General features: G+C 39.3%; 1 protein-coding gene across 9 annotated transcripts in view; it reads left to right on the top strand.

Moving 5' to 3' along the window:
- Positions 1–204: 204 nt before the first annotated feature.
- The window catches only part of ITSN1 (intersectin 1), a 136,418-nt gene continuing 113,997 nt past the window's right edge, over positions 205–22,625 (top strand). For 3 of the 9 annotated variants that reach the window (XM_061453654.1, XM_061453647.1, XM_061453645.1), the window contains exon 1: positions 205–362. The gene's annotated coding sequence lies outside the window, so the exon portion shown is untranslated. Of the gene's footprint in view, positions 363–1,791; positions 2,032–22,625 lie in introns of those variants that run through there. The other 6 variants (XM_061453650.1, XM_061453648.1, XM_061453651.1 and 3 more) reach the window with 4 other exon arrangements.

The raw sequence follows: 22,625 nt of genomic DNA, 5'->3' as shown, positions 1-22,625 counted from the left end.
CTCCTCTCCCTGCGCGCTGACCCCTCTCTGGGCATAGAGCGCGGGCCTGGCGGAGCCCGGATTGGCTGGAGAAGGCCGCGTCCCCGCGGAGCTCCGTGCCTCTGATTGGCGACACCCGTTTGCCCGTCCGGCGGTGGGGGCGGGAAGGAGGCCGCGGCCGCGCGTCAGTACGGCGGCTGTAAGGGTGAGCGCAAGCCAGGGCTCCTCCTCCCCGCCCCTCCGCTCGCCAGACGGTGGCTGAGGAGGCAGCGGGAGGGAATGGTGCGTCTGGCGGAGGCGGTGGCGGACGCCACTCCGGCTCCTCCATCCCCCCGCCTTCGCCATGGGTATGAGTAGAGTCCCCCGGCCTGCGCAGATATGAGGTACTGCCCAGCAGCGGCGGGAGGGGGTGGTGGGGAGAGGAGGAGGGAAGGGCACGACGGTTCACCTCAGGCCAACGGCGCCCGGCAGACAGCCGTGGGGAGGGGGAGGCAGTGGCGCCCCTATGGCCCCCGCACGATACCAGAGGGCGGGCGTGTCCCCGATGCCTGGGCCCCCTGACAAGGAGCCGCGTGCCCGCCGCAGAGCGAGGCGTCCCGCTTTTCCTCGTCTCCCCCGGTTGCCGCGGTCGTGGGCGGCCCGGGGGTGGGCGCAGAGCCGTGAGGCGGGATGCGCCCCCCGTGCGAGTCCGGCCCCGGCGGGCTGTGTGTGCGCGCCGGCTGCTGCGCGCTGGGGAGGGCGCCGCTGCTTGCCTTCCTCTGGCTGCCCTTTTTTACACTATTATCCTTGCTGGTACCTCCCCGGAGTGGGTTTCGCGGGTGCTGTTTCGCAGCGACGGTTTTGTGGGTAGAGGAAAGCGGGGCGATGCAGCAGAGGGAGCGCCCCGGTTCGTGTGCGCTGGCTCGGTGGTAGCACAGCCCTCGCCGTCACAAGACAGCCATCGCTCCCCGGAGGCAGCCGTGTCCCGGCCACCCGTGTCCTCCGGGAGATCTCGGAGGTGGAATGCAGGGGGTGGGTTGTGCGGCTGAGAGTAGAGCGTTTCCATTTACCGTGTTAAATAACAATTATTCCTTCTGCCTCTGTGCTCTATGCCCTTTCTACACATACGGTCCGCCCCGGTGCGAAGGGAAGGAGGAATGCTATCCCTTACAGCTTGAAAAGGGCACACGACCAATTGAACGAGGGAGTGTTGTCAGGGCATCAGGAAAAGGAAACCGGTACATGGCCGTTTTTTTTGTCCCTTCATTTCTGTTTCCTCGTATTAGTAGACAACTTTGTGGAAAATATTTCCTGTGGACATCTTTTGTTCTGGTTCAGCTGCATCTTTAATTTGAAAGAAATGTGGTGTTTGGTTTTAGAAAACAGTATTTTCTTTGAGCTCTATCTTTCTGTGGGGCGTGGATGTCACAATAGGGAAAACCCTTCCATCGATCGTTAGAGAGTATTATTTAGCAAATCTTGCTGGTAAAATAACTAGCATTCCAGATGTGGTAGTGTGGTACTCATTGAAGCGAGATATGCTCTGTATTCCTCTACTTCTTCCCACCTCCCAGTTCTAAAGTATGCTTTTTGTTTTGATCTTGTATGGCAATACGTATTTAAGGTAATAGCTATGTATTTTTAACAAAATATTTGAAGTCAGCCTCCAAGGCATGCATTTTTTCCTAAATCAAAAAGCTAAACTGTGTATTTTAGGTATTGGTGACTCTGGAGAGTGTTAGACTGTGCAGTGTTATTCCACACTGCCTTAGACAACCTTTCTTTTTGTATTTTGCCTTTTTGTTCTTGTCACCAGTAAATTCTCTTGATGAACGTGACCTGGTGATGTTTTTATGCAGTATACTTTTTAACATATTAGTAAATTGATTACTGAATTTTTCTTTTTGTTTTAAAATGCTCACACTGCATCTCCAAGTCCTGCTTGAGGGGATAAGTTATAGAAGGAGGAGTATTGCATGTCAGCTGTATTCAGATCTCCAAGTACAGGAGTAGGGGGGGGTATGCTTGCTCATGGATAATGAAGAAGTGTACTGATTGCATGTAGAAGTGCAGGTAAAGAAAACAGTTGCGTTCCTTTTGCAAACTCTTAATCTAGGATATGCAGTCATCTATGTTTAGGCATGCATGTAAGTCAAAGCAGCTTGAGCCATTTTAGCTTGCGTGATTAGCACTTGTATGCTCTCACTGATTTTGGCAGCTTTACAGGGGTCATGTTTCGTACAGATGAACTGTTTCTGAACAGTTTCTGCAGTGTATTACGCTCAGACTTCATTTGAGCTGAGTGGGCTGCTCTTTGCACTTGCTGCTTCGCAAGCCACACTTAATTCTTTCAGTTCTGGTGTTCCTTCTATAATAGCCCAGTGTCTTTAGTTCCAGGTAAGATCCTTTTCAGAGTAGCTGTGTTTTCTTGATAATTTTCCTTTATATCCTGGTTCAGTGGAATAACTACTTAGTTACAGTAAAATAAGAATTGGCACCTCAAAATAAACCAGTGACATGCAGAACCTCTTCTGTCTCTTGCTGCTGTTAGCTGTTTGGTGGAAAGTCTGTATGCCCTTTCCTTAATGCCTCTAATCATGCAATTAGGATAGATTCGGATTCAGGAAAGAATGTGAATGTAGCAATTAAATAATTCCAGATTACGATGTTGAATAGCCTCTTCTGATCTATCTTTGTACTGTAATCATGAATTGTAATTTTAGCTTCTAGCAGGATAATGCCCATGAAAACAGGAATATAAGAGTTCCATTTGTAGAATAAAAATCAAAATAAAGCAGGGAAAATGTAAGCAATGGCTTGAGGGATGGGGAGAAGCTCATCATGGAAAGTTATCTACTAAGAACTTTTGCTTATGCTGTCTTACTAATACAGGAGTATAAATCATAAGCAGACAGATTTGTTTGTAGTACACATTTCAGGTGGGGGTGGCTCAGTAGTTAACCTGCATGAAACCAGAGAGATCAGATTTTATTTTTTCTTTTTTTTTACTCTACGAGTAACCAAAGATTTCTTCCGCTCCTGTTGTCTGCTAGAAGCTTTGAATGTTCATTGCTATTGTATTTAATACAGCTGCTGAACTTGAAATGCCCCCTACACAGTAAGCTGCTTTTGTTTTTACTTGCATAGCATGAAATTGGGTGGTGTGGTAGACAATTAGAAATTTGGTCCAGTCTGAGATCTAATGATAAATTACTTCTGCACAAAAAACCTTACCGTGAAGTGCTAAAATTTATGTTGATACGGGGAAAAGGAGTTACCCTCTTAGTATGTATTATACAGGGCAAAAGTAGTCACCCTTTTAGTATGTATGATACAGGGCAAAAGTAGTTACCCTCTTAGGAATACATTTTGAAAATAAGAAACATACTGTTTTTTTTTGTTGTGTTTTTTTTTTAAATTAAATTACAAGAAGGATATAGCAGATTCCACTGATTATTTTTGGGTGGCATTGTTATGTTATTGTAGGTATGCCTTGATATTTTAATTGTGGATTGCAGTGTTCAGAACTGCCAATCTTTCCTGCAACAAAACAAAAACTGTGTATTTTTGGAGTGTACATGTAGATGTTTAGTTAATCCATCTGTCTAGATTGAATCTCTAGACAGCTCTGTGTGTGTGGAAGGCATAGAGTTAGTCAAGTTTTTGATAGACAGTGCATCTTTTTTATAGGAAAGATTAGTTTCTAATTATTGATCTTAAATGCTTTTCTACAACTGGATTTTTTTTCAGTGTCAAAGGATCACCTTCCTGACCAGAATAGAGAATCAATGAACATTAATTAATTTTCTGTGGGAAGGAGTGAAGAGAGGTATCTTTTGTCTTCCCCAGGAAGAGAGTTTTTTCTATTGGTTTGGGCTTTTTTCCCTTTTATTTCTGATGCGAAATGTTCATTTTTAGAGCATTCTCTTCATTGCAATCAGTCAAAATGCGAAACATTTAAATGACATAGTATGCACTTGACTCGTTTTTCTCTTATTAAATATGTTAAACTTTTATATGTTGGACATTTTCTGTTTTCATGTGTTGTAGCTAAGGCAATTGGATTAATTAGTGCTCGTGTCATTCAGTGATCACCTTTCCTTTTCTCTGTAAAGTCAACTTTTCATAAGCATTGTGTGTGTAAAATGTGTGTCTCTAATTTAAAAGTAATAATATTATTAATTGCCTGAAACCTAAATCCCTGCTGTATATTTCTCTTTCACAGTAGCTCTCAATCTCCCTTCTCTTGCTCTGTCTCTTGTGGTTGTGTGTACCCACAGGATATTTGCGGTGACCACAGTTTTGACAGTTGAAGTCTATACTATGAATTTATAAGAGTAAATTTTTGTGCGATGTCAGTCCTTGAAAATCATGGGCTTGATGGTACATTCTAGCTAGTATTATGGATATATATGTGCTAGGAGTAATATTATAGATTAGCAAGACCTAGTAATACTATTAAAATATTTTCACTGAAGACCTGTTTTCTCAAGAGTTCAGGTTTTCCTTTATATTTTGATGGGTAGCTCCTTCTAATTTCCATGGGGATTCTCTACCTAAATATCTTTTAAGGATCTAGACATAAGGATGACTAATCTACTGTAAATGACTGGACAACAGTCTTCACATTATTTCAAGATACAGGTTTATTTGCTCCATATAAATGCACAATTTTTAAATAATAGTTATTAATTTATTTCCAAAATACCCAGAATGGTATTATTATTATTAATGGTATATTATTATATACTAGGTTTAAATCTGTAGTTTCTGAAAGAGAGTTAATGAAGAGCCACCTTGGAATGGTTGGGACTTCTCTGGAAGACTCATAATGAAACTCCTCTTTAGGACCTTGCTTTTTAATCTTTTGTACATAAATAATACTTACAACAATGAAATGTACCTATAAAATAATTCAGGAGCTATATATGAGGACTTATTTGCAGCATTTAGAAAATTTCTTACTCAAACCACACATTAAAAAATCTTAAGTAGTATCTTTGGACCAGTTTACTAGTTAGCTGCTCTACTTACGTTTAGCCATGCTTTCTAAAGATATTTTCCAAAAGTAATTACCAGGCTTAGCAACTGAGAGTAAAACAATGGAAAATGAAGCTTTTCATAGAATATATACTTCATAGTAGAAATTTACAGCTTAGAATCACATGTGCTGTGAGCAGGTAGTAGGGTTTTCCAACATCCTTAACAGTTAACTGCAGTTTTTATCCTGTTCTGGTCCCCCACTTTTTACAGAAAGAAGCAATCAATTTCTATGACGGGTGTTATGATTTGGATGTGTTTTTACTGAACAATGTGTTAGGTGTAACTAGGTCACCTTCATTGTATTAGCTGCCCACAGATAATCTTGAAGAGAATTTTTAAGACGTACAGGACTAAAATAAACAATTTTGCATTAAAACCAAAGCTGTATATTTGAGGGCTTACTGAAGACGCGAAGTGGCAAGTAGCACGGAACACAGATTTCTAGTTTCTCAAATGTGACAGCCAGAGTTTCTGTACTGATAACTTTATTAAGGCTTGAAGATCACCACTATAATAGCTTACCAGCAGGCAGCTTCCCTTGGATTTGTCTTTGTTCTGTGCTCAGATGGGTCTGTAGAACCCTAACAAGGTTTTGAGGTAACGACTGCATGAAAACTCTTAAATGAAACAGTAATTATTTTGAGGAAACAATTGTAGCTTTGCAGCATTTTACAGAGTAATTGTTTTGTAAATAAATGTAACAGATACACAAATCAAATTGTTGCATTTTTTTTCTGTGATTCTGCAGGTCTGCTCAGGTTCAAAGGTGCCGTGTCAGAGTTGCGTTGGAGAAACAAGAACTTTTATTCATTTCTGACTGCAATTTTAAGTCTTTCAGTGTGAGCACCTAGAAATGGTGTATGAGAAAAATATTAAAGTTATGTCTAGTTGTGTGTTTAAGAAAGGGTAACCACCCATCTTGGGGGAGAAAAGAAAGCAGGTATCGATTGTGTGTCAGTACAGAGGAGAACAGTCATGGGTGCCCATTTAGCAAAAGAAGCTGTGTAAAGTCAGCTGCCATATTCAACTTTTAAAGGTCAAGGTGAGTTTATGCAGGGACATTCAGATGTTTATCAGTGATGACTGATATGATCTTCATATTATGTTACAATAGTGCTTGTGTATTAAGTGTTCATATGACTGATTTGAAAACTGAAGATACAATTGAGCTAATTTTTGTGTTTTGAGAACACCAGCTCTTTATTAAAAAAAAAAGCCCTCTTACTAGCAACTGTGAAAATTCATTTTCCATGTACTCTAGCTTTATAGTACAATTTAAAATTCATGAATACATGAGAATACAGGCTGCCTGTAAACTATTTTTTTCAAATAAGTTTTTTAGTAGGTTATGGCAGGATTGGTCAAAACTTTAGTGTTGCATTTTCTACCAGTCTTGCAGCCAAAGAAAATAAAGGCTGAACAGATCCTGGTTCCAGTTATATTACACTGTGTTTAGACATTAGCTTCACATTGTTACGCCCTCATCCTGCAAGCTGTTCTGTATGAACACATACTTGTACCCCTACAAAGCTGGCAGCTGAAGAGAATCTTAGGCATCCAATGTAATTGGCTTTTTTTTCATTAACAGTTAAGTCTGACCTGGTCCTTCAGTGCATCTACTGCCTGTGGTACTATGATGTTTGCTTTCCTAGCTCCTTGACTTCAGCAGCCAATATTAATTTTTTTATTTTCTCCCCCCCCCCCTTTTTCTTTCTGTATTTCTTCATTTTAATGGTCCTGTAAATTTTGGTATTATCTGAAGGCTGGCAGGTGTTCTTTTCCACTTAAGCTTTATAATTTGATATTCCTTGTTCTGTTCTTGTTTGTAAAAGCCAATCCCAACAAGGAAAGACTGTGTAAAGTAAATTACTGGAAGCAGTTTGTGAAGCTACCTGAAGTACTTTAAAAATTTTCTCACAAAGCAGCATTCTGTTTTAACACCTCTGTTCTTCAGTGTGTGCCCAAATTGCAAACCAGCATTAAGAAAAAACAAAAAAGAGGAGAAAAAATTTTTTTTGTTAGAATAAAGTAGTGTGGAATTAAGTTGCTGTAGGTATTTTGACAGGTACTAAATTTAAAAACCTGGCATGTTACAAGTATTCCCCCTGTTCTTTTCCAACTATTCCTTATAGTTGTCTATTTTTTTTATTTTTTTTATTTTTTTGCCTGGTTTGGAAAACTTAAACCCACAGCAAAAGCTCAAAACGTAAAAGTATTGAAATATGTTTTCACATAAGGTCATCTATACTTAACTTTGTGGCAGAACTTCATGGGTTTTGGAGGTGTTTAGTGCTGAAGTTTGAAAACATCCGTTATCTGGCTTAGAAATTTCTGCATGTTCTGCTATTCCACACTTAGTCTACTTACAGCCATAGTAGACTATGGTTCTACTCTGCAGCCTAGTAGGAGCATAATATACTCCTAAAAGAACAAAAAGCAACATAACATATGAACATAATATGCCAATTTTAACAAATATGATAGAAATTAAGATAGTTGTGTATATAGGCTTGTGAAAAATGGTATTTCTTCAAGGAAATGTTGCCAAACTCTAGGATGACGTGGGCAGGGGAAGAAGGCAAATGCATTTAATTTTTGGTGTGGTGCAGCACTTGCCTAGATGTGATGATGGCGTTACCAGCAAGCTCTGGCTGCGGTCAGGAGTCAGTGACTTAGTTGATACCAATAAGTTTGTCTTGGTGTTGAAAATTCCTGTTTGCCATGAGCCCTTCATCTAGCAGTAGTAGTACAAAGAAGGTGGTACTGGACTTATGAAGAGTCTTTAGTTGAGGTGGAACTAAAATAGATCCTCCCACTCTGGTAGTGAGTTCCTCCCACTGGGATGCTTTCAGGGTCTTAGTGGGATCCTGAACCAGGCTTGCTGAGAGGAAATTTCTAAAGTTGTTATCCATGCTCAGAATAGGCTTTGTTACCCCAATTCTGATCAGAATAATCTGAATGGAGTTGAGGGCTGTGCAGCATTTTCACTTTAACAGTCTCGTGCTCATTTGATTAGTTTTTTTTTATTTTTTGCACAATTGGAAGTTACGGGTGTACTGTAGGTCACACAGCTCTGCACAGTAACTAACTGCAATCTGCTCTTGTGAAACAGAAATATGAAACACTCCAATGCAGTGCTGGGTTTAACATACCAAATGCCGTAATGGATTGCTTCCCTAAACGTGTTGCAAATGTACATTTTGGTGCTACTATTTAAACTCAACCTCTAAATCTGAGGGAATTGCCTCAAACTCGTTCTGTCTGTAGATGATGCAAGCAAAACAATTTTGCTTTGTGGGTTGTTTTCTTCTCTCTTGAGGGGGAGAAAGGGGAAAAAATGAATCCTTTTGAGTCAAGTACTCTTAACATTATTCAGAACTGCAACCAATGCTATTGTATGACTAAAAAAAATAGCTTGTTTTTTGGTAAGTAGTTGCTTTAAGTTAACTCAGAGTTTCATCTGCTATTATTTTAGAACTTAACAAACAAAAGCATGAGTACTTCTTTAATAACTCAGACACATCCCTAAGTAAAACTGCTTTCTAAAAAAAAACCAACCAAACCCCCAAACCACAACCCAATCCTGTATGAACTTACCTGATGTGTTCTACAGACTTATATAAAGCCTTGATATTTAAGTATCTCTTCCTGTTCTTCCTCTGTCTTAGGAAACCTGGCAAGTATTATTTTCATCTCTTTGTGTTATCTAAGACTTTTTAGGTGATGATATGGGGAAGATCCTGGTGAAGACTGTGGACTAGTTAGTATTTGTATGGGAATTTAAATGGAATTTAAAAGCTGAATTTGCATTGTAAGCCTATTGTCCAGAACCAAGAGTTCATGTTTGACATGCTGTGTGAATAAGCGAGAATTAAAGGAATATTGGATTAACAAAAGCAGCATAGTATTTTGTGTGTGTCTGAGACTAGCCATTTTAGCATCAGATCATCTTAGTGCTGCAAAGAAGAGCCACTGGTGTTGTGGGAGAAAAACAGAAAAGTTTTTGAAAATATTTTTAAAAACCTTTATTTAAAATAAGCAAGACCAATCCAAACAAAAAAGCCAAAGGCAAGCCTTTTTGATGTGAACATCGTCTGCTCCGTCAGAGTCTAACCCTTACTTTGTATACAGTCTTAGTGCAGAAGAGACTAAATTTCATGTGGTGTGGTATCTCTGAGTATTCAGGCACCAGCATTTGTTCATGCTGTTGCTTTGTTTTGGTATTAGAATTGAGAATTTTATAGGCAGGTGACAAACTGGTAAGATCTGAGCTAGTTTCACTCTGCTCCTGCTTGTGTGTTGATACAGATTTCAAAGTCCTTACCGAGACAGGAGGAGAGCTGTAGGACTAAAGCCAGTAGGAATATGTAGAATTGTTTTTCTTCTTGCTTCCCAGCCTCACCACTTTCTCAGAGGCAGGAATAAGAGAAATGGAGCCTTGACCTTTCGGCATCTTGGCTCTCATTAGTTGTTGGCTTGAGGAATTGAATGTATTCCAGGGATGACATGTTAGCTGAAATTTCAGCAGACTGAAAGACTGTAGTCTTTTCAGCTGGTAGTTGTTTCTGGGTACTTGGTAGGCTCCATTGATGGCTGAATAATAAACCTTCTGCCTATTGTGTGTTGTGTGGTAGTTTGAGGTTTTTTTTGTTTGTGTTTTTTTTGTTTGTTTTTGTGGAGTTTTAAGAACTTTTGTATAAGTAAGAGGAAGGATTCTACCTTTGGTGGTTTTGATATGTGATGAAGTTGCTGTAATCGGATATTTCATGAAACTTCAGAAATAGTTTTGTATCTTTCTTTCTGTTGTAGTGCTTCAAGCAGGAAAATGTTACACTGTAGCTCCAAGGAAAATGGGATTCCCTGCTGGAGTGGCTTTCTTCCTAGAGTTTCTGGAATTTCTTATGGCAATGCCAAGTTCCTGCTTTTCCTGGATTACCTAGATGCAATCCTGAATTAAACCACCTGGGGTTTGTTAGAAAAGCAAAGTACAGGCTAGTTAGGGCAAGGAAACAACTACGTCAAAATATCTCTCTTGAGGGTATGTAGGGAATATAATCATGCTGAATCTCTTAAATTATTATCTTATGTACTAAAATCAGGCATTTTGCTTGGGCATTCAAAACAGTGTCAGAAATTTAGTTGTCTTATTTAAACACAAACCCTCAAAACCCTGCAAGCATTGTGAACAGTAATGCTGACTCAGCTAAACTTTCTGTGCTGAAATAAAACCTAGGAAGCCTACGTATAGAAATTCTTGTGATATTTCATTTCCTTTTGTCTGGAGATTTATTTCTTTCTTAGCTTCAAAAAAGAAAAAAAAAGAATCATTCAGGGAGAACTATGCATGCAATTGTTCTTCACCTGAGATACTTAGTAGCTAAAGAGGTTTAAAAAGACAGTAAATATAAAGTCAAGAAAAGGGTAGAAGGCTACAAATAGTGTAGATACAACAGTATGCAGATTTCCAACCTTATTTTGCCCTGGTTATTGTTTCTATTTCCTTCTAGTTCTGTACCAGGCCGTGTACAAGAGGTTGACTTTTCTGGCAATCCTCAGGTACTTTTCTGAAGTAGCTTGGATACTTACAATGAGCTCCACAGCTAGGGAAGAGAGATGGAAAAGTACTAGGTTAACAAAATTAGCCAAAGAGGGAAAATTGGATCTTTTCTCAACTAAGGTACGTTTAACATCTACCTGTTGAGTTCAGTTGTTATCTCTTTACTATATTGTGAAACCAGATGAAGATAGCCTACCAATAACTTCATCTTGTAATAGCTTGGCTTTCTCTCCCATGAAAGACTTTATTCCGTGAAGATTTAAACAGAAACAAAGTCTTTTTGCGATGGAATGAAACAGTTAGGCTGCTTCCACCATTCTTTTGATTTGTAGACTTCTAAAATATGTCTTCTGAGGATACATGCTTGGGATAATGTATGTAAACCTAATATTAGGCTTCATTTTTCTTGGTTATTATTTCAAGTTTCATAGAGGTTTCCTTTGTCTTGAATGTGAACTAAGGGAAACCATGCTTTTGAATTCTCATGGTCTCTCACTCTTCTTTTGCTGAGAAAAATGCTTTAGCTGATGTGCTTTTAGGCATACTGTTGGGAGGTTGAACCATTTTTATGGATACGTACATCAGGAGACTTATAGCAGGAGTAGGTATATCTAAACACAGAGACAACCAAATGACTGCTTTGTTCTGAGAGCGTAGAGAACACAAATTACATGTGTGAGGCTGCCACTGTGTAGCGGGTATATTCATGTGACTGTTTTAAATCTCCAGAAGATTTCCTAATAGAGTCTTACAGGGGACACAGGAGTATTAGTGCAGTTGACCTGCTGCTGAGGAGTAACCAGTGTGGAAAAAAGTCTCATGGAAGTGCTGTTTCAGGGGAGAGGATTCTTCATAGATGTGTCTGTCCTTGCAGAGTGATGGCAGTTTGTGTATCTATTTACCTATTCCTGATTATCCAATTTATTTTAAATTGCCCTAGTTTTGTATTGACCTCAGATTTGCACCATCTATTGAGTCATAGCAGTGAACATACTTTCCTCCTCCCACTAGGAGTAGGCTAAATTTGTTGGGAAAGTATTTGGCAATTATATTCAGTTCAGTCTGTTTGAAAAATATCTCAGCAGCTGGTTGCTATAGAATCATTCTATCTCTTCCAGATTTTAATGTTTAGAGGGTTGGATACAGTGGGGAGGTTATTGGCAAGGTAACTGAAAAAATGTGTTAAGTTCTTTCTCTCTTGGGACGACGCTGGCTTAGTGCCTCTTTGTAGAACTTCTTTATTACTGTTTTTTAATGGCTTGTATGAGCAGTGCTGTTGGTGGATGCTGTGACCTCTGACGCTGTGTATCTGGTTACTGATATTTTTGGCCAGGCTATAGCATTTTAATGCTATGGTTCTTTGTTTTGTTGTTTTGTTTTTTTGTTTTTTTCCTTGCATTTTTGTGTATCAGTTCAGTTGGTATGCCAATCTAGAGAAGTGCTTAAAAATCAGGTTTAACTGAATTTCCATTACAGGTCTGCAACACTCTGCACTAAAACCATTAAAAAAAATTAGATTTCTTTTGCAGCTGTTAGCTATCACTTGGAGCAATTATGATTCTCCTCACTCCTATACCCTACCCCTTACCTAAGCTTTTGGGTTGTTTTTTTTTTTTTTATTTTTTTAAATTTTTTTATTTTTTTTATTTTTTTATTCATAGAGCTTAATTCATAAATGATTTACATATGTTTCTGGGGGCTTGATACTCTGAAATTGCTGTTCTCCAAAGCAGATGACTTCTCCTGTCACAGCGAGAATCTTTTTCAGAGTTCAATTGCTATATGCAGTCATCTAGAAGATCAGATCTTAAGGATTTTTCTAGGTGACCAAAGCTTTTTTATTATTCAGAAATAAATCAGTCTGAAATGTAGGCTGTGGTCAGGGTGGTTCATGAACTTTGTCTGTACTCCTTCAGAATTTTTTAAGAATGGCCTTATCTCAAGGGTTGTTGTATCTCTATGTATGTTGTACTAATGCCTGCATCTTGCTTGTATGTTCAGCCATGTAAGTTTAATTTTGTCTTAATATTCTAAATGTTTCAGCTTAGAAGCAGTCTCATAACGTTCTTAATTGTCAGTAATGAAATTAATTTCTTGGAAAGACTCATGAAAGAGGTAGATTAGTATAAGTGAATAGTTAATGTAAGTGAGTAAACCAGGAAACTTACTACTCTGTGTAGGCTTATGTCAGTCACCAGCTGTCATTTCTAGCCTTAGCTCTGGCATACCAATCTTTGTTTCAACAAAGTTTGTCTCCCTCTTCCATTGTTGTTAGACAGTAGGTTTCTTTTTAGTATTTCCTGAAAAGTGAATAGTACACATACATTGTCTTAAGGTATTACATTTTCTTGTTTGTTTTGTTTGCACTGTTACCCAGTTTCTTTGCCTCTATTTCAACTTGATTCTTTCAGTTGGTACCTTCAGTTCTCTAGGGATTTTAACATGGCATGCTTTGGCAATGGACTGGCTGCTGGCAATCAGATTTCCTGAGGCCTCCATTAAGACTTCAATTTTAGGCTGTTAAACGAGCAGGAACTTTTCAAAAGTACCGATTGCAGGGTAGGAATATGCTGATTTTTCTGCTGGGCCTAATTCAAAATTCCTTCTCTTTTGTTGGTATCTTGAAGGAACTGGAGATGCTGGGTTGTTTTGTTGTTTGTTTTTTTTTTTCTCCCTACTTCTCAAGCATTCCAGTTCTCTGCTGTACAAGCAGTGATTAAATGAGCCATAGACAAATATATATCCCAGATACTTGTGTTACTCTCTCAATTGTCCTCATGTATTTAGCATTTAAGAACTGGTATTCAAAAAAATTAATGATTTTTTTTTCAGCAGGTCTTAAAGTAAGAACATGTACCATATAGTAGAACACCTGTAGTGTGAAGCAGTTGTCATGGACATTGTTGGAGAATTAAGGAATAAAAAGCAAAAAGAAAAATGTGTGAGTAAATGGCCTACTCATTCTAGCATGCCAGTGCATTTCTTGGCAATGCTTGCTGGCAAGCTTTATTGAGGATTACTTGCTGCTGCTTTTTTCTCTTTTAAACATATGAACTGGCTTTTTTTTTTTTTTGTTAAAAAACTGGAATTTTTTGTTGCATAGCATGGGATTTCCTGCTGGAAAGTTGCACTAAGGCAGCTGTACATTTGAAGGAATACTTTGAGTACCTGGGTTCTGAAACTGTCAGCAGCAGTATTTAAGTATATGAGAACTGAGGCATTTTTATGTAAATTTTATCCCAATGGGTACTTTACTGATCATTTATGTGAGAAAGTAAAGTTGATTTGGCTTATGTATGAGATTTATGCTAGTACTGCTCTGGAAGCTTTAAAAGTGATAGAAAATAGTTCCGTAGCTGTAGGAAAAACAGTTATTGTCGCTGGGTTTTCAGAGGAAGTAAATTTAACAATCTCCCTCTCACTGTGTCCTACGCTTACTAAAATTTACTGCTTCATAGAACCTGCTATGACTGCTCACAACCCTGGAACTGCACATATTTAACAGAAAATATTGTATATCATACTTGGCATATTTAGTGCCTCTGCTGGTTCTTGGTTAGGCATGTATTCATTGCTCTGATGTCAGATTGTGGTTAGTGTTACTACCTTATTCTTTCCCCTGCAAGTAGCCAACTCTTCTCTCCAATAAGTTCATTTTGACTTTTGCCGTTCATTTTGACTTTTGCCTTTCATTTCAAGTGCCAGTAAATGTCATGTATGTTTTTCAGGAGAGCTGAAAACTCTGTGGTTGAGTTTTTGAGGAAAGCTTTTTTGTCTGATGAAGGTTTGATTGCAAGTGCTTCAGTATACAGGGTTTTTGAATAGCTGAAATGTTGACAACTTATTTTTTAATGTAAAATATCTCAAACCTGCACTTCTGTAGACGAGTGACTGCAAGAAAATCTTGCTTGCCATTTTAGAAACTAACTTCTTAGCTGTAATGATTGGTGAAGGAGTGGATGCTTCATTATAATGCTAGTTTTCATTTTCAGGTCTCGGAAGGTAAATAATCAGGAATGTATTTTTAGAATCCAAAGTTTATTTTTAAGATCTTGTCAGTGGCCAACTCTTGGAGTATGCTGTGCTGTACTGAAGCCAGCCAGCATGGGCTGAAAAATCACTGCAGAGTATACTGCCAGTTATGCTAGCCTCTGCTCTTTCAAGCTTCCTGCACAGCTGTCCCCAAGCCACTTCTGATGATTTCTCTGCTGCAGAAAATGGCCCTCAAGCTATCTTCTGTTGGAGTCATAAGACTCAGTTTTCAAGGTAAACTTGCTCCTATTTTTAAACAAGCCAGATGGAGAAAGAAAATAATCCTAATTCAAGAGTGAAAGCACCTGAAAAGTTGTAGTAACTTCTGGAGTAGATCGAATAAATGCGGACTACAGTCATTCCAGCTCTGGGGTTTTAATCCACTACTTCAAGTGTGAGCTATAAATTGTGTAAACTTGTATTCCTCCTGAGCTATAAATTGTACAATCTTTTCATATCTATCATTCTCGCATGAAGGTATGTTAACATACTTGTCATGGAGAATAAATCACTAGAATATCTCTATTATGGTAGCATATGAATCCCTTATGTTATGCCAGGCAAATGTTGGGTTGTTTTTTGTTTGTTTGTTGTTGAGTTGTTTTGTTTTTTTTTTCCTAATCTTACATATGTGTATACATATATTTTATGTGAGCTGTTTACTTCACATTCTTTCTGAGCTTTGGCTGCATGCTTTATCCTGAACTTGAAATCGGCGTAGAAAGGAAGGCACTGTTTTGAGATTAAGTTTAAGGACTAGATGTATCTTTTTTATGTGTATATCAGTGTGTTGGTTGCTATCAGTGTATGTCTTTCATCCTGTCGATCTTGAAACCATAAGAGAGAATAAAATGCTGAAGATGCACAAATTTAATCATCTTTTTAGGAGCTTCAGCTGTAATTGTTAACAAGGCATGGGAAAGAACATTCTGTAATTTCTCTTATGTTTTTACCAATGGCAAGTTTAAAAACTAAGAGAAGGTAGACAGCTTCATACGCTTTGTAATGATGTAATTTAAACACTAAATATTTTTTTAGTGTGATTATTTCCTTTTTTTTATAGAACAGGGTTTTTTAGGCACAGAATTCTCATTTTAGTGAAGATGATGTAAATTTCTTGGTCTCCGGATTGCCCTTGGTAACTGTTTAAATTGATACTAGAGATGGCATCTCTCTCTGATTCCCTACAAATTGTGGCTGAGTCTTGACAGACACTAATTTTTAGTGAAGAAGAGTAAGCTAATGGCAACAAACGTACCAAGAGAAAACTGTCTGGGTGAGATCTAGTGCTGATGACTTCTGTAGGAATTTGACATTCACTCATTTAACCAGATGGCTGGAGTCTTTCAAATCTTCAACATTTGTGTCCTACAAGAGCCTTGCTCAGGGCTTATACTGTGAGGGAAGATGAAAAAAAAGGAGTGTTACAATCTGACTAACTTATTTTATTAAAAAAAAAAACAACACCCCAACCAACCCCCCAAAATAAAAACAAACAAACAAAAAACCCAAAACAAACCCACAAAACAAACAACCCCCAAACCTAATCTCTAAGCAAGTCAGATCCTAAAATGAAGCTATGCCTTCATATCATTGTTTTGTGTAATCATCCCTTCTCAGGAGTGTGAAACTTGGAAAGCTTAATCTTTGTGAGGTTTTACATGAGTAAAACCATAAGAGCTGTGGGAGTTTGATGAAGGAAAGAGATGGGTTGGAACTATGAGGTGGATGAACAGTGAAGTCTGCTGTAGCATCATGCCCTTCCTGTGCTTTTATCAGGCTTGTCTTGCTTCATTTCTTCTTGGCCCTCCTCTCTGTGACTTTACTGCTACCCCTATAAGTGTTAAACTTCTTCACTTTTTTTTCTCTCTCTGCCTTTGCTGAGGAAACAAGTCTCTAGAGGATGCAGAGTTCAGGGTGTCTCTTCATAGTAATCAATCTGGTGGCACCACACAACTTTAGTGAGTAAGGATCACATTATATATACCAGCAAAACTGTATTTATGCATGTAGCTGGGCACTGATTAATAGCATGTTAAAAACTTGCAAATGTTTTAAGGAGTTCAGTAGGCTTGTTTTCATAGCTGTCTTCACTTTCTGCTTAAATCAAACTTGAAAGGTTTTATAGCTCTATTATGGTGGGAAATCAAAGCACTGTAGTACAATTTTGCAGTTTGACTTTTTTTTTTTTTTTCCCCCTAGCTGAAGACAGCCCTGCAAGCAGGATGTGATTTGTTACAAATTTTCCTGATTACTAGGTACTGAAAAACAGATGACTTTTGAAGTACCCACAGAGGAGAAATTTGTAAGCTACAGTAAATAAACCTCCCCATGCTGCAGATTTGTGACTTACAGTAAATAAACCATTAGCACTAACAATAATGTTAATGTTCTTATCCTCTTTAAGGAAAGGAATTCTTATCCTGGAAAGAGGTACTAAAGCATTTCAGTACAAGGAAATTACTCTTTTCAGTATTATTAATCTTACAGACTTCTTTGGTCATTTACAGAAGGACCATAACAAAGTTGGCTGCTTCCAGATCAAGGATGAAGAATGCCTGTGCATATAGTGCCCTCCCCCTTTAACCTGCATTCTTAGGAGGATCCATCTCCTCGCTGTAAATATTTATATACTGAGAACGAGCATCTCTTTTCTAACTGCTTGATATAGCTATCTTTAAAAAAACCCAATCCTGTCTTCTGTATCTTCTTTTTCTTGCAGTTGGTTTGTTTGTGTGCATGTCCTGTTTCTTTCTTTATAGAGTTGAGATAATTCCCAGCCCTTGGTAGAAATGCTGTTTGTAGCCTGGAACTTGGTGACACCAAAAACTTGGTGACACCATGCTTTAGTGATCCCATTGCTCCATCAACTGCTGAGCAGTTAGAAAGTGCTGCTGTGGAACAGTGTTTGCAGTGCAGCACTGTTTGTTATGTTGAAAGCTGAAATCTGTCTGTTCTTCCAATAATCTCTTGTGTCTACCTATCTCTCTTTGTAGTGAGAAAAACCTTACCTTCGCTGTAGATGTGCTTTAAAGGAATCTGTGTTGCACAAGTACTGGCAGTTCTAGTTAAGCATAAGGAAAGCCTTAATTTTTTTGTGTGTCTGTTTTTATAATTTCTTTGCTGCCTCTGAACTTGTTATTACCACTGGTAAATATTCAGCAGAATGATTCCTGTCCTTGAATCATAACATTTGAAAAATCTTTTACGCCAACCCAGGACTGAAACTTTTCCCACTGTTGTTAAGATGCAGGAGACTGACTTACGTGGAACCGATAGAAAACACACTTGTCATCTGTGAAGGAAACTTGTCACATGCCCTTACACAATTTTTAGTGCCATTCCGCTACACTTGCAGTCAATTGATAATTTTGTTCACTATATAAACAGGATTTATAAGTTGGAATACATTTTTAAAATTGTTATATGTGTATCTACCATTTATGATTTCATCTTGCAGAACATTTTTCTTTCCCTTATCCTGTTGCATGTATCAGTTGTGGATACACCGGAAATGGTTTTGCTCTTTCATGAAAATTGCTTACAGGTATTTTGGAGGGGAATCGGTATCCTGATGGAAGGAGGAAACAGAAAACAGTGTACTTTGGGATGTACTCTGCCTTATGCAGTTAAGCTCTTTATTACTTCACTCATGTCCTTTAGTATATTTTAAATAGACATTACCTCTGGCAGTTGAGCTTTAGCATATTTAATTCCTTGTTTAGGGCAACTGTTGCATTCTTGACAGTATAAGAGAATCCTTTATCCTTTGTTGTCTGATAAGCAACCTTTCTAGTGTAAGGAAATACCTTAATTTTACAAATGCCCAAGGGTCTGTCCTTATTTCTATGTGAAAAACAGCACAGGAAGTTTCACTATCTGTTCATCTGACATTTGCATTTCTTCTCAATAAATCTTCTATTTAAAGTACTTTGTCTTTTCATTGTCTGCTGGAAGCATATTTGTGTTAAATGGTATACTTCTATCCTTAGGTAATGTTAGGTAGGTCTTTGGAATATTTCTTCCCCCAGGGTGTGTTTATCAAACTGCATTCCATTGCTTTAATTGGATTGGTTTTAAAAGAAGTATTTCATTTTCTATAAAGCTGAGAATTGATAATCCTACTAAGGGAAAATTCCAGATCTTGGCATAAGTGAAACTTGAATGGTCTGCTTCATAGAAGAAATGAAACTTCAGTAACTAACTCCTTGCAGTCTGTCAGCTGCTTTAGACTCAAGAATGTTCTCTAGTCACTTGGGCACTATTATTTGTATTGGTTTATTACTAAAGATCTCTAAATATTCTAGTGAAGGTACCTTTAGGTGATGTTCAATTTCAGGCAGACTGAAAAGAGTTATTGAATTTGTATCTTGTATAGCAGGTACTGCTTACAATCATAGAATCAACTAGGTTGGAAAAGATTTTTAAGATCATCAAGTCCAACCACTACCCCAGGACTGCCAAAACCACCACTAAACCATGTCACTAAGGGCCTCATATATATATATATATATATATATATATATATATATATATATATATATATGATTTTTGAACACTTCCAGGGATGGTGATTCCACCACTTCCCTGGCCAGCCTCTTCCAATGCCTGAGCACCCTCTCTGTGAAGAATTTTTTCCTAATATCCAATCTAAACCTCCCCTGGTGCAGCTTGAGGGGAGAAGAGGCTGACGCCCACCTCACTACATCCTTCTTTCAGGTTGTTGTAAGGAGTGATAAGGTCCCCCGAACCTTCTCTTCTCCAGACTACACACCCCCAGTTTCCTCAGCTGTTCCTCATCAGACTTGTTCTCTGGACCCTTCACCAGCTTTGTTGTCCTCCTCTGGACCTGCTCTAGCAACTCAGTATCTCTCTTGTAGTGAGGGGCCCAGAACTGAATACAGAATTTGAAGTGCAGCCTCACCAGTGCTGAGTAGAGGGGATTCACCAGTTCCCTGCTCCTGCTGGCCAAACTATTTCTGATACAGGCCAGGATGCTGTTTGCCCACCTTGGCTGCCTGGGCACAAGCTGCTCATGTTCAGTGGCTGTCAGTCAGCACCCCCAGGTCCTTTTCCACTGAGCAGCTTTCCAGCCACTCTTCCCCAAGCATGGGGTTGTTGTGGCCCAAGTGCAGGACCTTGCATTTTGCCCTGTTGAGCCTCACACCATTGGCCACAGCCCCTTGACGCAGCCTGTCCAGATCCCTCTGCAGAGCCTTTGTGTCCTCCAGCAGATCAATGTTCCTGCCCAACTTGGTGTTGTCGGCAAACTTACTGAGGGTGCACTCGATCCCCTCACCCAGATTATCAATGAAGATGTTAAACAACGCTGGCCTTAACACTGAGCCCTGAGGGACACTCCTAGTGACTGGTTGCCAACTAGATATGACACAATTTATCACCGCTCTTAGAGCACTGCCATCCAGTGAGATGGAATCCTGCCATCTTATTGTATATGTTTCTTATTTGAAGTAGAAAAGAGACTCTTCTTCTTTAATCTTTTTACACATAATTTGTCACAATTTCCTTGATTTAAATGTAGCATTGATAATTTATTCACCATATAACTGTTTTTAGAGAACTTTGGCCCTGTCCTCTTACAGCCTGTTGTGTGCCTAATGAGTAGAAGCCGAAATTTGGTGATCTTGTATGAGTCAGTCCACGCATACTTTCAGTATTTATATATATTTACATTATATAGAAATAATTTCTTAAGTCAGAATAGTTTTCTCTGTTCATGCTTTTTCTAGTTGAATGACATTTCCTGTGTAGTCTCTAAAATTTCCTGAAGGATCAGGACCATCTGCAGATGGAATACTGTTTTTTTTCAAGTAAGTTAGTATAGTGTCATGTGTTGACCTTAGGTGGTTGCTAGGTGCCCATCCAACTGCTTACTCACTCCCCTCCTCAACAGTACAGAGGGAGAAGATGAGGTGAAAAAGCCTGTGGGTGAGGATAAAGACAGGGAGATTACAGAGCAATAACAGTCATGGACAAAACAGTCTTGGCTTGGGAAAAATTAATTTATCACCAGTTAAAATAGGTTTGGCTAGTGAGAAACAAAGTCAAATCGAAACAACACCTTTATCCCCTCTTTTATCCCAGGCTCAACTTTCTTCCTTCATTTCTGACTCCTCTGCCTCTGTCATGCCTCAAGCAGTACAAGAGGAGGGGAATAGGGACTGCGGTCAGTCCATAACAGCTCCTTTCTCCCTCTTCTTACCTTGCACTCTTCTCCCCTGCTTCAGCATGGGTCCTTTCTACAGACTGCAGTTCTTCAGGTAAACCTGCTCTGGCCTGGGTTCTTCCATGGGCTGCAGTATGGATGTCTGCTCTGTTGTGACTTTTCCATAGGTTGCAGGGCGATGCCTGATTCAACTAGCCTTCTCCAAGGGCTGCAGGGGATCCCTGGAGCACCTCTTCCTCTCATGTGGGTGCTTGCAGGGCTGTTTCTCCCACTTTTCCCTGCAGTGCTGGGCAGTGTTTTGCCCTTTCTTATACACAGTTTCCCTGAGACACCACCATCTTGGCTGAGGGCCTCAGCTTTGCCCTGCGGTGGCTCTGTTGGAGCCTCAGAAAGGAGCCTCTGCAGTTCCCCACTGCTGGCACTGGGACACCTGCACTTCACATAACCCACACATATGAAGCTTGTGCTACATGTATTTTTATAGCTGTATACTTTTTATTGCGTAGATTATGTGTGTTGCTTGTGATGAAATCAAAAGGGTCAGATAATTGGGGTGAATGCAGTACTTGGATCAGTGCATTGTACATTAATGCATTCAGTCACCTTGCAGTGGTGGCATCAGGACTGTACCTGTGTGTTAGTGTCACAGAACAGAGAATTTCCTTCCATGTGCTGCGTCAGTAGCTTTATAGGTAAATAAGATGCTTTTAGAACAACATGAGACTCCTCATAATTAAATCTTGAAAATTTTGTTAAGTTCTTGCTTAGTATAATCTCCACAACTGAACCTGAAACTTTTTGCGAAGTGTTTGTGTGTCTCCTTTCTCTGGGAAGCTCTGTTATGGAAGAAAAAGGTGATTTCCAAAATAAAGTTAGGAGAGCATTCTCATTTTCAGGGTTTGTTTTAATGCCTGTTTTGTTCTTGCCCCAAAGAACAAGCTTCTCTAACAATATACTGCTCAGTGGTGATTTCTTTTTGCAGTTTTTTTTTTTTTCTGAAAACAAACCCAATGAGTGAGTCTGCCACTCATCTTCACCGGCTTGGGGAGGTCTTTTCTTTTGGTGAAGTGCAGGGAGGTTCAACATCTCTTAGAGGTTCTATGCATGTTCAGAGCAGGTTCAAGGAATGCTTGTATATTTTACAAGGTCTCTCTCTGAGAGATTTGCCCTGAGATCAAAGTTCTTGAATTGATATTCACAAGGAAATCAGTATGACTAATTAGAGAAAAAAATAGAGGACTCCACCACAGAGAATGACTGCTCTCAACCTGTGCCTGAACATCAGGTTAAGTGTGACCAGAGGGAAGGTGAATAACAGCAATAATTGTTTAAATTAAATAATACACATCTGTTCTTGTATCTGGAAGTGCTCCTAATGCCATGCAGAAGAGCTAGGAAGGCAGAGCTTTGAAGAAATTCATTACAGAAAGTACATGGCTGGGAGATGGTGGCTACTTCAGTCAGTAGTGATGTGGTCTGGCACAACTGCTGAGATGCTGATAAGGCTTGGTAGATGCTGAATAATTCCTTCTATTAAAGCACTGTTTTGAAAATCTGCTTGACCTGTAGCTGCTTTTGCTGTACCCCTGCATTTATGTAACTGGTAATCCCTTTTCCTCTAAGAGTTCAGAAGAGGAGATACTTAGGGAGGAGAAATGGACCTGCACTGGAGTAGTTCAAAGGACAGAGCCGTCTGTGCCTTCTCTAACATCGCTGACTGTCCTATCTCTGCCTACTAGACCTTTTATCTTATAGTCTTTCCTCGGAGAAGAGGAAAGGAAGTGGGCACACAGGTCCTGAACTCTCTCTACTTGCACTTGTGCTGACTCTGTGCTTTTTCTTCCTTCT

Source organism: Pezoporus flaviventris, unplaced genomic scaffold (genome assembly GCF_033815535.1).
Source record: "Pezoporus flaviventris isolate CSIRO_AGI_PZ_B2104156 unplaced genomic scaffold, CSIRO_AGI_Pfla_v1 ptg000015l, whole genome shotgun sequence".
NCBI lineage: Eukaryota > Metazoa > Chordata > Aves > Psittaciformes > Psittacidae > Pezoporus > Pezoporus flaviventris.
Note: the sequence above shows the minus strand (reverse complement) of the source record. Positions and strands in the feature narration are given on the sequence as shown.